Raw genomic sequence first — 15243 nt, forward strand, 5'->3', positions numbered from 1 at the left:
TAGAATAGACATTCTGTTCATTGTCAGACAAAGAGGTCTACAGCTTCTCCAAACCAGTCATCAGGGACCTGAACCTGCCTTCAGGATCTGACACAAGCATTTTAACCACCATACCTTTGGCATAGGCTCCTTGTCTTACTTTCTCCCTCTAGCTGTTTCTGATGAAGCCTCCATTTTTTTTTCACAAAACAGAGTTCTTTTCTGGCCAGCCTTATTCTTAAGTCCTGAATCAGACTGCCCATGCATAATGTAATATACCGTTACCCTGGACTGGATTTTAGTGGAAGGAAGGAAGAAAGGAATCTGGTGGACTCTGGTCCTAGGTATCTGAAATTGGAACCTGAAATTAGGCAAAATGTTTTCATAATTCTATTATCCTCTCAAACCCTCTACCAATCCTAAAATATTTGCTTTGTGAGATTTTCCAAGACACTTTAAGCATGACTAATGAAAGAATTGCAGAAGTTCAGATTATTAGTACCATTAGTATGTGCTCTGCAGAGTGTGTAAATTGTAGATCATTTTTCTTACATTATTTTACAAGTATATTGCTGTTATCTAAAACAATACATTTTTGAAAACTGGAACTTTTAGTCACTTTGCCAAACCTTTGAATTTCTTAGACCAGAAAATCCTAAAGAAGTCTCACAGAATAATTATTTCAATGATATGCACTAATGAGCTGTAACTTATTGAAATTTCAGGTGCCAGGTAGTTTGCGTCTATAGGTGTATCATTTCTGGGTTTGATGCACTTGGCGCTATGTTAAGATACTGAGTGTAGAAAAATGCGCTGTAATATATCCAACATCTTTAACCTTTGGACACCAAGACAAATTGCTATTGTTTTATGGAATGTCTTTAATTTTATTATTCAATGTGAAAACAATGGATGATTCAGGTTCCTCAGCATCACATTATAAGTAATTACATTTCTGAACATTGATTATCTGATATCTCTTGAGGGCTATTTGCTTTAAGCAAACACAGTACACTTGGTACTTTAGGTAGATCACAAACATTCCATTGGAAGCTCTGAGCTGCCACTGCTGAAATGATGCTTTCCTCTGATCCATTGTACAGCATGCCCTCAAGCATACACCTGTTCATTTACTAGTCCCTGATTGTGGATGGTACTCCTGCATGCTGCTACCTTCCAGGATGGTTCTGCTTGTTGCTAAATTTAATGTTTGGAGATCAGCTTCCACAGTGAAATAAAAAAGTTTGTTCTCAAAGAGTGTGACAGACAGTTTCAGTAGTAGAACTAGATTCTGCTATTTCCCCAGCTCAGTTTGTACTGCTTGCATTTATGTGTTACAAAATGGATATAAACTAGCTGGAGTTTACCCCTAGAGAATTCCCTCTACACTGTAAGGCTAGGGACAGACATTGAAAAAGCCAGAGCCTGAATTCATTGAATCTTTGAAGGTAAATTTAACCTGCCTAGTTTGCACCGATTTGCAAGTGAATAGACATTGACTTTTGACTCAGGAAATTCAGGCACATGCAGGGACAGAGGAAAGAATTAACCTTGCCCCCACCCCCGCTGCCAGAGCAATAAGGGGAGGGTGGGAGGACCTTGACAAAGGCTGCTCCGCCTCACCAGGCAGACCCTGGCTGTGGTCCCTGCTGGTAAGACAGGAAAGAGAGGGGGAAATAAACCTCCTCTGCTTGTGCTCCCTGGGGAACCCTGACAGAGGCTGCTGCCTTGTCAGGATCACCCCACCCCTCACTGCTCCATCGTTAAGGCAAAGGGGGCAGGGAAGGGGTTAATTCTTCCCTTTGTTTCTCCCTCCCCCCCAGGACTGCAGCCCTGGTTTGCCTGGCTTTGGGTGAGCAGCGAAGCATGCTGTCTGGAAGCTGGGGCCACTGGGGCTGAGTGGTGCCAGGCTCTGGGTGACTGCTGGAGCCACCCCAGCTCCCAGACAGTGTTCAGTGCCCTGCCAAGCTACGCTGCACCTCTGCCATGAGGCAGCTGCCTTGTGGGTGCCAGGTGGCAGGGGCAGTCTCCACTGCCCCATGCTGCACAGGGGTGCCCTGCCATGAGCCCTCAGAGGCCCTGATTCCCACTGCTGCAGCTCGTGAGTGCAGGGCTTTTTTTTTTTTTTAAATGCCAGGAGGCTCGGGCTGGGCAGGAGATGGTGCCGGGTAGGGCAGCCATGGGGGCTTCTCCCATGGCTCCCCCCCCCATCCAGGGAGAGGCAAGCACAGCTGGAGGAGCCATGGGAGAACCTGCAGCCACCTGGCTGTGCCTACCGCTCCCCAACCAAATCAAATGGGGACAGCAATTCGAATCACTGAATCGAAGCACTGTCCTCTGAATCAGCCAAATCCAAATCAAATACTTCCCTATTCGCACAGGCCTGTTCTGTTATATATTTAACCAGATTCTGATTACTTAAACTGGTTTATGTGTAACTTCTGTCCCTAGCCTAAGAATCTCCACCAGTGTAAAGCTAGCCAAAAAGGAGATGTGCTGGGGGCAGAGATATGAAGATGTATTCAGACAGAAGAAAGGGAGGAGGGACAGCACTTACACTGACCAGCTGATGACTAAGGATTTGTGGCCCCATTCCTGGCAACCTTCTGTCTTCAGTCAGTCTGAAAACAAGGCAATCCTGGAGCCTTGAAATGTTATTTTTTCTGAGAGGAATATCAGTAATTTCCTATATTCTTTCTCTGTTAGACATGTGACATATTAAGGCACAGTAAGGCTCTATGGCCATGTTATAAATCAATCCCCCGTCCCCCCACAATGCAGTTGTGTTTTAGAATTAGAGCATTCCAGAATGTTCAAATTCATGTTCAAATGGAGAGTCTGCAACTTTATCCTCTGGTGGCAGGTCCAAACAAGAGGTTCATGAGTCTACTCTTCTTTCAACTCAGAGACGTAGGGCCATATTTACAAAGGTGTTTTGTCTCCCAAGCATACAGATAGGTGCTGAGTAGGATTTGGCTGGCTTTTGCTGGTTTGCTTTAGCTCAGGCTATGAAGATGTGTTTTTAAGTATCTAATGTCCCTTGTTCAGTCCTTGTTTCAGGTATAGGCAGGCACAGTTATACATGCTCTTTTCATGCTGTTATAATAATGAGGTACAACTGCATGAGCTGCCTTAACTCTTGAATTTCTTGCCTTTGTGGGCTTAAGTGAGACTGAATGTTAATTCAGTGTTCTCACTTTAGATGTACTCAGTTCTTAAGAGTTCAGTGTTTAACGGAAGCTATTAGAATCTCAATTTAAACTCTAAGACAAAAAACTAAGTTAAGTTATGGTTAAGGTTGGGAACCTATGGCAGTAATTTAGAGTAAAAAATATTATGTGGATGTCACAATTATTGTAAAACAAAAAGTTAAAAATTCAAGAAATATTTAATATATGAAAAAGTCCCAATACATTAAGGGCAGGTACAGCACTCAAACAACCTTTCCCCTATAGTGACACCAAGATAGGAAGTAATAAGGAAAGAAAATTCAGTGTGCCTGAAAAGAATTGTGTAATCTGGAACCACAAACACTCAAATGCCTTAATCACTGTCATCATATGCTATTGCATGATGTCATGACAAGATAGTTTAAATTGCTTTGGTGTCAGTCGTGTGTTTTCATTCTTTAATGTATTTGTATTTAAAACATTTATTCTTAACTTCTGAAGTCCTGGATTTATAATGGTTAAAAGGAAAAATGGCCATTGTTTCACAGTGTAATGTTAAAGGGAGATTCAAGTGTAAGTAACGTTCAGATAAGATCCAAAGGTTATTGCAATGCAGACTGGATAGGGATGTCTAAGAGAAGGGCATCTTGGTTCCATTCTCTTCTTTTTTCTTTTTTTTCTTTGCACATCTATACCACAACTATCAAATATATTAATTCACTCTGGATTTACCTCCTGCCCTCAGTCTTTCATCTCTCATTTTCTTTACATTGCCTTTCAGATAGCTTCCTGTCATCTTATTGTGATACTTGACCTTGTCTTCCCCCTCCTTTGTCCCCCTCTACAGTGTGAGCTTCACTTGTCACATTAAATCAAGACTGTCCACCCATCTGAGCATGGACAGTGTCTTTATTTGTTTGTGAGGTATCCTTTTACTGAGACCTAACTCAGGCAAAACTACCATTGAGGTCAGTGGGAGTACTGTCTGATTAAGAAGAGATTAATTTCAAGATAAGGCCCTTTGTTGGGCAACTCAATAAAACTTCAAAGAAAGGGCTAAACACAAAGCCATTCATTCTTTCACTCTCCCTCTCTTTGCACATGAAGAGATTCTAATAAAATATATATAAAATTGAATTGTGAAGGCCTACGGATTTTTTTAATGTTTTCTTTTTACAAATGCTCTTTCAGAGAAATATTCCTTCTGCAGGTGAAATATGTTTGCTCTGTAGTCTCCTAGTTATATTCTCATAGATTATTTCCCTTTTGGCCTAAGTTTCAGTGTTCTGATGTAAAATGAAAAATGATTGTTGCATTTAGACAATATAACAAGCATAGCTGAAAGCCAAAATAAAGCAATTGATAGATGGAGAGCATTAGGCATCCTTAACAACCTGCAGATGCCTCATGGAAGATTGTCTCAAAGCAATTCTGCTTCTGTATACTGAGGATTCTCTGCTGATCTTCTGTTTTTTATTGCTTAGGAGAATTGTGTGAAAATAGAATTTCCTTTTTTTTGTTTTAGAAATAAAGTAAATTATATTTCTGGTATGTAAATAGATGTATTGTATACTTTTCCTTAATCTTTGGGTGGTATTTTGCACCTTAGTTGAGTGGGGATGTTTTGTTCTTGGTTTTGAATATGAAACTAGTAGTTCTTTAATACTCTGTAATAAGTTGTACAAAATTATCACAAGGAAGTGAGATCTGATGGTTCCTGTTAGTGTTAAGTAAGGAGGGTCTAACTGTCCTGATGCAGAAGGAACAAGGTGCTGGGACAGATATCTCTGCAGGGAAAATAACAAGACTATGGTGAAATCAGGTTGACATTCATGCTGAGGTGTATATTTCTTTTATTTGGCTAAGATAACACCAGAAGAAAATGACACAAGGGCCATGTCCATGCAAGTGTGGGTGTTTGTTTCCCTGGAGACAAGAAGCAGCAGCAGTTGTCCCCAGGGAATGCCCATGCCACAGGGCCTCTGGTGCATGGAAAGTTACCCTGGGTGGGGGAGGGTGGGGCAGCAATGGTGCTGGCCCCAGTAGCCTTACCTGGGGTCCTGGGGCCTTGGTGAGCTGCAGCCATGGTGCTCCTGCAGCTGGGAGCCTGGCCGGCAGCTGAAGCATGGTTGTGACAGTCAAGGTTCCCATTTTGGGTGGCGCACACTGCTGCCATGTGTGCTACCCTGCTTTTTTATGGCATGGGTTTTTTTGAACCCGGGATCTCCAAGAACCCCCCAAAAAACTGCTTGCGCTGCAAGGTAACAGTGCAGGGTGTTGAATGCCTGCATGTACAGTATGTAGTGCCGCAGACAGGTATGCAATGCTGCATACTGCATGTTTGCACTCGTCCAGACATAGCCATAGGGGGTAAATATAAACTATATTTTGAATGTGTCAGGATCAAGGTGTACTTTTTATTCATTTACAGAGACTTATCTGAAGTTCTTTCTATAAATTATACTGACATTTTAGTTTGTTTATTCAAAGATGTAAGAGCTTGAGCAGTGATATGAAGAGCTAGTAATTGTGTTTGCTAATAAACTGACTGTTTTTAATTAGATATTAGATAAAAATGGGTATTCACTTGTTGAGAACCAATTAATTTTATTCTAAAAATTACTGAAGTATATAAACCAGAGAAGGGAGCTAAATCTTAATGGTTTCTCTTGTCGCCCATTCACAGATATTACCCCATTGTTTTAATCAGCTGAAATTGTGTCACGTAAAGAACAGCACATTGAAAAAAAGCAAAAATTATTGCAATTTCAGGCATATTTTATTATTAAAGAAAAGGAAACCCCACCACCAGCACACACACAAGCAATCTTTCTGTAGATCAATCAAAACCAAAATATACGATTTTCAAAATTTCAAGTCAGTCTTGCTTTAGTTTATCAGATATAACCAAAAAAGTTTACATATGGGCAAAAAAGAATGAGTCCTAATGGGAAAATGAGTCCTGATGGGTCCATGATGGATAATCTAACCAGTTTTATAAATGAGTAAATGAGAGCAATCTTAAGCCAGTCTTATGGGAAAAAAGAAAATATTTAAATTTGGTTAACTAAAAGAAGCCATTCAAGGAGCTGTACTGTCTCCACACAATTCAGTTAATATATATTAAGAATCAATTCAGTTTTTAAAAATTACAAAAAAAAACAATACTTTGACAGTATTTTGACAAAATTTCAGGCTTGATGCTGGTATTTTGATGATGTCCTTATGTTGCAGAAACTATAATGAATTGGTACAAACACCACCTTCCCCAAAAGATTAACTGGCTCCAGCATCTTTCTGATGTTGTATTGTGGCATTGTTTTATTTTTCTTCTTGCTGCTGTCTGCCTGCTTGAAAAAGATGGGATGAGCAGGCTGTGATGAGCTGAAAGTGCTGAAACAGGGATTGCTATTCAAGTTGCATGATGAAAATACAGTGCTACAAGTTTAATTCAGAGAGATTTTATGCATTTTCCACTTTTTTTTAACTGAAGACGCAAGGCACACCTCTTTTAGGACATTTCTGGATCTAAATATATGCTACTGTCAACTTTCTATTGGCCCTGGAATGCAGGCCTGACCCCTGTAACCCCTGCCAGCCCAGGGCTGGCATTGAGGGAATCTGGAGCTCCCCTGGCTGCTGCAATGGGGTAGAGCAGGGCGGGGGGGTATGAGCAGCTCAGTTCTCCACTGCTCCCAGTGGGAGCAAATTTGCTCCCAGTGTATGGTAATATGTAAATGTATTCCTGGACACAGTTTACTGCACCTTATTTTAATGTTCAGTAACTTTAAGGCATATGCATTGCAAATGTAGACATGCCCTAACTGTCCCCCACTTCCACAGCTGTGGCTTGCCATTACAGTAATGGCAAGCAGGGACCTAACTAGGAGCTTCTGCTGTGAGTTGTCACTACAGTGGTGGTGAACTAGAATAGGCTCCTATCCTTATTTGGGGGGCTGGTATGAGAGATGAGTCATAGGGCTGGAGGGGGCATACGAAGCTAGGAGTTGGAGAGTTAATGGGATGGAATGGGTAATGAAATGGGAGGTGGAAAGGAAATGTGGGGGGGGGGGGAGAGTGGTAAAGAGCCACTGAAGGATAAAGTAAAAAAAAAAAAAAAATTTTTAAGAAATTATGTAAATTAAACAAGGTCTCATGCTTTAATAAATTGGGATTTGGGATTGGAGTGTAGGGGTATTGGTTGTTCTTCCTGGGGTGGCTGGGAGGTAGGAAGCAGTGGAGGAAGGGGCTTTTGGAGGAGCTACTGCTCCTGCCCTGGGAAGGAAGCCCCAGCTCATGGCAACCTGATCTAGATCCCTACCTTGTTCCCTTCCACACACCCTCGCCCCCCCTTCCCCCCCCCCCGGAGATCCTACTCCTAGACCTACCTATACCTGCAACATGGCTAGTTGTCATATGCTCTACAGGCTGTTCACACAGGGTTCCACTCCGGGGTGGGAAGGTCAAACCCCTGGAGATGGAAGGGGGAGTTGACCTAGTGCAAGAACTGCTTCCTGAGCAGTAGAGTTCAGGGGGTCGAAAGTCTGTCCACACAGAAGAGGAGACTGGTGGAGGGGACAATGCATCCTGGGATACTGCAGGACTGCGACTTGGAAGTACTCAGACGTTAATGGAACACAAGCTAGGTAACATAGTTCAGAGATAAAACTCCTCTGGAGTATTGTAACTTTAAGCCATCTACAGTGTGCTTAAAACTAGTTTCAGGTTTTAATGTGTGGACAATCTATGGGTTAAGACCTCCAGGAGCCATCTAAAACTAATGTGTAACAAGGCCCTTAGTGGCAACCCAAGCAATCATATTCAGAGAGGCTTTAAAGTAAGAGAGGACTTAGAGGAAGACCTGAAAAAAACGTTTTTGTTATGGATTTTCCCCTAATATATTACACCATATGAAATATTGAGATAGATAGTGGGTGTCTACTTGAGACACTGACTATGGAATAGCCTTGATACTACTACAGAGTAGCATTATGTGGCAAAAACCGTGGTGAGACGCTACTGTGTAGTAGTAGTATTAGGCCACTGCGCAGTAGCATCATTTAAAAGGCATTCACTGGTGCTACTGCACTGTAATTCCAGTTACTGCATATTTATTTAAACTTGCTTATACAAGCACTAAATAAATGCACACTAACCACTGTCCATTATTTAGTATAAGCAAGTACTAAATAAATGTGCAGTAACCACTGCACAGTATCATCTTGTATAGATGCACCCACAGTTGCAGTATTTAGTCCAGCCAGCAGAAGCTCTATTTACTTCCTTTTATGAAGTTCCCAGCCCTTATCTGAGTCATTCAAGTTAGGTATGAAACAGAAGATTTAGCCATTATTTATAAATGTATAGATGCCTAGCCATGTCACAGAATGGATGAGAAATTGTAAAGTCTGTAACAGAAGGAAGGTCCAATGCAGAAAAAAATGTTGAAAGCAAGTGTCCTTCAGGATTAGGGACAGAAATTACACATACACTGCTATAAAAGTGATCAGAAACCAGTTCAAATATGTAACACAACAGAAATTCAGGGCACATAAACTGCTTTCAAAATGGCTGCAAATAGTTTAATATAAACCTGGATGGGTGTGGTATCAGACTTAACTAATTTATGTTAAATCAGTTTATTGAAGCTCTACTCCAGATCCCCTCAAATCAAGTTAACTCACTGTTCTCCAACACAATAGGATGTTTTTCACCTGCCCCTCAAACCTTGCCTCTCAGGATAGAAGGGCTAGCTTTGACCCAACCTGTCTACTCCAGACGAGCGGGGAGGTGTGCTCTTGCACCCCCCAGCTTCTGGCCTGGGCTGAAATGGGTTGCATTTCTGGAATCAAAAGTGAATGTCTGTTCATTTGCTTATGGGTTCAATCTACTCATCTTAGACTAACCTGAAAAGTTTGAATCAATTCAGCCTTGGGCTTTTTGACTGTGTGTACCTAGCCCAGAAGTATATTCCTGAGATCTTGGAACACTTACATCTATAACACTTTCACCATGTGTTAGTACCTTTCCAGCTGTGGAACCATGCCACTTCTTAACATTTTGCTTTACAGACAATTCCAAAAATGCAGCACAAGGACATTAGCTGTTCAGCACAGCAAGTAGTATAGTAGCTGCTGTGACTAATGGCTCCTTTTTGAAATATGTCCTTTTGTTTGAGGCAGGTAGAAGTGATGCCAGGTATGAGATAATTAGTGCTTCAGGGGAATCTGTGCTGCAGTAGAATCGTACACTGTTAAGCAAAGACTGAGAGGCTAAAAGCAGGTGCCTTTGTCTCACTGGTGCTACACTGTAGAAATACTGAGGATTTCCAGGGGACACATTTTAAATATAGTGAATCTATGTTCTCTTTTGTTTTTCTGCCATATAAAGTACTTCAATAATTACCATTCTACTTCTGCTTAAGCAGGAGGTAAAGCCAGGATACTAAAAGGCTGTTCAGGCAATAGGACCCTATCTAGCAGAAACCCCATTCATATCTCTGGTCTGCTGTGGAAAAGCTGTACTATCCATCCCTCTCCCAAAAGTATCAGAATTTTGAAACAGTTCTGGCATCATTAATATTTCATAGAACATATCTGTTCACTTTTATTGAAGTGCCTAAATTTAATCATAAGGGGTTAAAAAATGTTGAGCCAGTGCTTAAAATTAGTAGCTAAAGCCATATGATAGATATGGTAGTGTTAGCACCACTATGACTTAAATATTTTTAAATATTTTTCTGTTAAAAGTCTGCTGTTAATTTGCATGATTTTTTTTTTAATTTAAACAATAACAATAATTGCATGAAGGAGAAAATCAAGCCAATGTATTAAAAAGGGAAATCATCAATTAGTATTTGTTAAGAAAATTACTTAAATTAATTTTGAAGAATGACATCCTTGAAGAGTTGTAATTACTGTGTAAAATAGTGTGCATACTGAAGGAGCCTGTTACATTTTTTTTTATCAAAATACTTAGTATGCTGTCATTTTTAATAACATTTTCTTCAACTTGTATGATCAATGAACACCTACAGTACTGCAGTAAGTTTATTTTCTCGGCAAAGACACTTTTACATTCAGAATAGTCATTATAATTCATCCTCTAAATCGACCAAAGACCGATGATAAATTGAGAAGTATTTAAAATTTGTGCTAAAAACATTTAACCTGATGTTAATTTTTTATAAAGGGTACAAACCCTTACCAAAGGATCTGTACTCCTTTACATATTAGCAGTCTTTGTCTGTCTGATGTTCTGAAGGGCACTTCCATTCAGTCTTTACAGAACTTTAGCCAAATCAAAATGGAAGATACGTTAATGTTGTTACTAATCAGAAATCAGTATTCTCAGCATCTTTTCCTTAAAGCTTTTTCGATTAAGGCAGGAGTTTTATTAAGGCTTTGTTTTTTTCTTTGTGGGGGAGGGGGAGGTTGTCCTCTCTGTCCCTCCATTCTCTAGCAGTTTGGTGGTTCATTGTATTTATTTATTTTTTTTCTTATGCTAATACATGGTTAAGCAATTTGCATGTATAAGAAAGAAAGATAGATTAATGTATTTAATACAAAAGCCACAAAAATATATTGTCTAAATCTAAAACACACAAATTAGTAGACCAAATGACATTTTTAATTCAAAAGGCTTCCTAGAAACAATTTATACTTGATATCTTGAGATATTAGATATAACAATTTTACAAAACCCATGCAGACACAAAATGGCAATATATTTGCAAGGGTTTTAGGTTGTAGCCGTGTTGGTCTAAGGACATAGGCAGACAAGGTTCCTTGGGTGAATTTGATATCTTTTATTAGACCAACCCAAATAGTTGGAGAATATTTATTAAGCAAGCTTTCGGGTTCAAAAACCCTTCATCAGGCTAAGGAAGTTTCAGCAGTTGGTGTGTGCTCTTCCTGGATGGAATATATTTGCAAAGCACTCAGAACTTGGGAGATGCCATTTAGTAGGATGTGGACTAGGTTGGCCGTGGTACCTACTGGTAGCTGCCTTAGTCCTGCCGGGCTCTCACTCCAGCCTCGTAGGGAACCACCCTGGTGCCTTATCTGCCACACCTTAATACTATTAATAAAGAGGGGAGGCTGTCCATAGAGGCTGGTGTGCTCTGGGTGCTCTTCCTAGTCTTCTGTAGACTTGGCTTGGGCCTCTGACCCTGAAACACAGTCTCTGTCTCTCAGCCTGGGGCTCCTACCTCACTGCGCACAGCCATTGTTTTTGTTTTTGTTTTTTTGTGGCTCAGACTCCTCTGTCCCTAACTGCCTTAAGGGCTGAATTTGTAGCCTCCTTCCACCCTACAGTCATGTCCATGCCTCGCAGGTTTCACTTGCTGTTTACCTTCTTGCATGGGCTTAGACTTAGCCTACAGGTTACTCTGGGTATAGACTGGTAGCCTAGACTTACTGGGTATGACCTGGACTTTCAGTCTCAGCCTCTTATTTACTTCTGGATATTTCTGTCACCCTCTCTGAGAGGCAGAGAGCCTCATACTGTTCCTGTTGCCCACTTTGGGCTCAGGCTCTCACCTTCTCAGCCTCAGACTGCCTCTGTCAACCCCTCTGGGCTCAGGTTCTGACCCTCTCAGTCTCAGGCCTCCCCTGTTGCTCCCTCTGGGATCAGGCTCCCATCCTTTTGGCCTCAGGCTTCCTCTGCCTAAGGCTAAGAGGGTCTCCTCTCAGAGTCACACCCTGGCCCCCGTCAGCCTCAGCCTGCTTCTGTCTCCTGCTTCTGCTCCTTGCAGAGTTCAGAATCTGGCATGACCCTCAGGCGCCCCTCTGGCTCCTTTCCACCCTAACAGCTATACCCAGTCCTCTAGTGTTACTCTGTGCCCACTATAGATAAACCCCTTCTGGGTCTCCGTGGGTCCCCAGCCACCTCCTACATTTGGCTGGTGGCTCTGTAGCAGTCTCTCATAGACCTAGTTGGTTGGATTTCCTTCTGTCATCTCTGCTGCCAACAGGAGTTCTGCTTGCAGTGAGAACCAGGGCCAGACTGACCCCTCTGGCTCAGGAGCCAGTCTTTTACTGGGCTGGGGCTTCACCTTCTCCAGTCACCTGGCTCATCCTTCAGTCTGTCATGACCCAAAGGTCTGATTTTTTTTTGTGTGTGCTTCGGCACTAAGAATTATCCCCGTGGGTTTACCGCTTCGTTGCACGGAGGAGTTCTGCTGCGCAGAGAACCCGCGTGCAAAGGAGTGTTCCCGCCACTTTGCAGCGATCTTTGCAGGGTGCATTTCCTTTACAATACAGAAATGCACAGTGCAAAGATTTCCCGCTCGTCGTATGCAAATTTGTGCCCCGCAATTGGCTAGTTCTAAATTATTCACACGTGGTGGCTAGCGATTGGCCTGCTAGCCGTATAAGAGGCTTGAGCAGTTTCCGCCCAAGCCGAAGAGGACTCCGCATCCATCTTGTGGGGACTCTGGGTGTGCGCGGCAGGGTAATAGAAACCCTGTGTGTTGCTCAGAGGGGTTTGGCGGCCTGATCCACAGCCCACCTCTTCCCGTCTTCGAACGGAGCCTACTATAAGATGTAACGACGAGTTTTATGCGCGCTTGTCCTGGACATCCGGAGTTTGTCCGCTTGGAGCCTAGTAACCTCCACGTGATTGTTCGTGTTCTGTCTGCATGAAGCCTTGCAACCTCCATGTGTGTTCATGTTTTCTGTTGTAACCGCAACTCAAGCAAGTTCTCAGCCTACACCACGACCATCTCGGTGTAAGTAAAATAATCTTAAAATCAACCGTTACATGTCTGTGCCTAATTCTAGCTCGGCGCCTGCCCTCTCCGACCCGGCCTGCCCGGGCTGCTGGCCACAGCCCGCATGCAGAGCGATGAAAGCAACCCAGGGTCAGACCCGGCGTGCACACAGTCCACTCTCATGTGTTGCAGTTTAACCCCTGAGCCATAGATGGTGCTTTCCTCCCTGCTGTTCTTTAACCCCTGCCTAGTTGCCTACTTAACTGCAGATCTTTGGTGATGACTCCCTACTTTTCATGTAGCAGGAGTTAGGTGCCCCTGCTACATGCCAGAATAGCATTGCTTAAACTGTGCTTCGTGCAGTTTTTAATATAAATAGGATAATAGGATCAAAGAAAAGTAAAGCTAGATCAGACTTCATGAGGCCATCTAGTCCAGCCCCCTGCTCAAGGTAGGGACATCCCTGATTAAACCATCCTAAACAAGGTTCTGTCTAACCTGCTTTTGAAAACTTTAAAGGATGGGGATTCCACAGTTTTTCTCTAGATAATCTGTTCCAAGGCTTGATCACCTTCATAGTCAGTAAATTCTTCCTAATCACCAACCTAAGTTTTCCATGCTGCAGCTTGAAGCCACTCTTCCTAATCTTGTCCCCAAGAACCACATTGACATCCTCTCTATAATGACCCTCCAGGTTTTTGAAAACTGTTATCAAATCCCCCCTTCATTCTTCTTTTCTCTAGGCTAAATAACCCTAGTTCTTTCAGCCTTTCCTCATAAGTTTTGCTTCCCAGACCCCTGATCACTTTTTTTTTTTGCTCTACACTACCTTTCCAAACTGTCCACATCCTTCTTGAAGTATAGGGCTCAAAACAGGACACAGTACTAAAGGTGAGGCCTCACTAGTGCTGAATAGAGTGGAAGAATCATGTCCTTTGATTTGCAAGTGACACTCCTGTTCATATGACCTTTACTGTAATATTCCAGCTTAGATGGTCATTCCCTGTTCTGTGGGTGCAACTATGTGAGACACTATGTTCCTGTAACAATGAGATATCGTGACGTAGCTCATTGCTACAGCCATAGGTGATGTATAGGAGGGACATGGGGGTGGGGAGACATGTGCCCCCCTGTGATTGGCTGCCGCTGAAGCCACTGCTGGCTTCTGCGGGTGGTCGCAGCTAGCTACCCACCCCTCTTTGTTACTGATGTGGTCGGCAGCATCTTCAGCATCTCACTCACCGCTTGCCACTCCCCCCCACCACTACCATGACCACTGCCGGCTGCGAGCAGTCCCCGCTCGCCATCATGGTGCCCCCACTCATCACTACAGCGATGTAGCAGGTAAAAACCATCATGCACCTCTGGGACTGCACAATACTAAAGCAAGTACTAAATGACTGCACAATACAGGGGCACAAGCAGACATGCTTCCTATATGTGCATGCAGTTATTCTGCCCCAAGGGCAGAACTTTGCATTAGTCTTTGCTGAATCTTACCTGATTGATTGCAGAACATTTCTGTGGTCTATCCAGGTTATCCTGGATCCTAGTCCTATCCACTTGCAGGTGAGAGCAATGAGTCAGGGTACAGCAAAATATGTGAACCTCAGGAATCGTCTGCAGGAGATTCCCAAAGCACATGTCTGCAAGCAGGGAAAACCCTATGCAGGTTCTCCTATTGCAGATATATGTCTCAAGTCATGACACGGAAGCCTGATTCATGCACTGTAGGAATTCCCTTCAAGGGGGCTTGAAGCAAGTGAATCACAAGGGGCTAAAATGTCTTTGTAACTTGTGCTGCCATAAAAAAAACAAACAAAAAAAAACAACTGGATACACAAAGACAATGTCTGTTTTGAATCCTAAGTAATCCCTAACCTGCTCTGCCATTACCCTAGGCTGTTTATCTCCTTCCCTATCTTTGCTGCTAACTACACTTGTCATCTGATAGGTGCCCCTATTTGTGAAGATGAAGTAAATAAAAACATTACATACTTTAGCCTTCTCAGGAGCATCCATAACTGGATTGCCTCTGTATTCCATGGGGGAATCTATGGCTTCTTTGGTCTTCCTCTTTTTTTTTTGACATACTCGTAGGATCCCTTTTCATTTCCTTGTATGCCCCTTCCCTTGCACATGCATCTTAAATCGTGTGTTGACCTTCCTAAATTTATATTTGAATGCTTGTGTAATATTCATACTCTTCCAAAGTAAATGATAAAGTTCCATTTTTTGTAGGATTTCTTTTTGAGTTTCAGCTCACTGAAGTAAATTGCTGTGTATCCAGGCTGGCTGGAAATCCAAATTCCCAAAATAACCACATCCTGTTATTTTCGATAGGACTCTTACCTTATTCAGTGCAAATAATTCTTAGTGAGA

The 15243-nt window shown here is 42.4% G+C and overlaps 1 protein-coding gene across 5 annotated transcripts in view; it reads left to right on the forward strand.

The window, feature by feature from the left end:
• The window catches only part of CHRM3 (cholinergic receptor muscarinic 3), a 528683-nt gene that overhangs the window by 438137 nt on the left and 75303 nt on the right, over positions 1-15243 (forward strand). The gene's annotated exons all lie outside the window — the stretch shown is intronic.

This window comes from Alligator mississippiensis, chromosome 1 (assembly GCF_030867095.1).
Source record: "Alligator mississippiensis isolate rAllMis1 chromosome 1, rAllMis1, whole genome shotgun sequence".
Taxonomy (NCBI): Eukaryota; Metazoa; Chordata; order Crocodylia; family Alligatoridae; genus Alligator; species Alligator mississippiensis.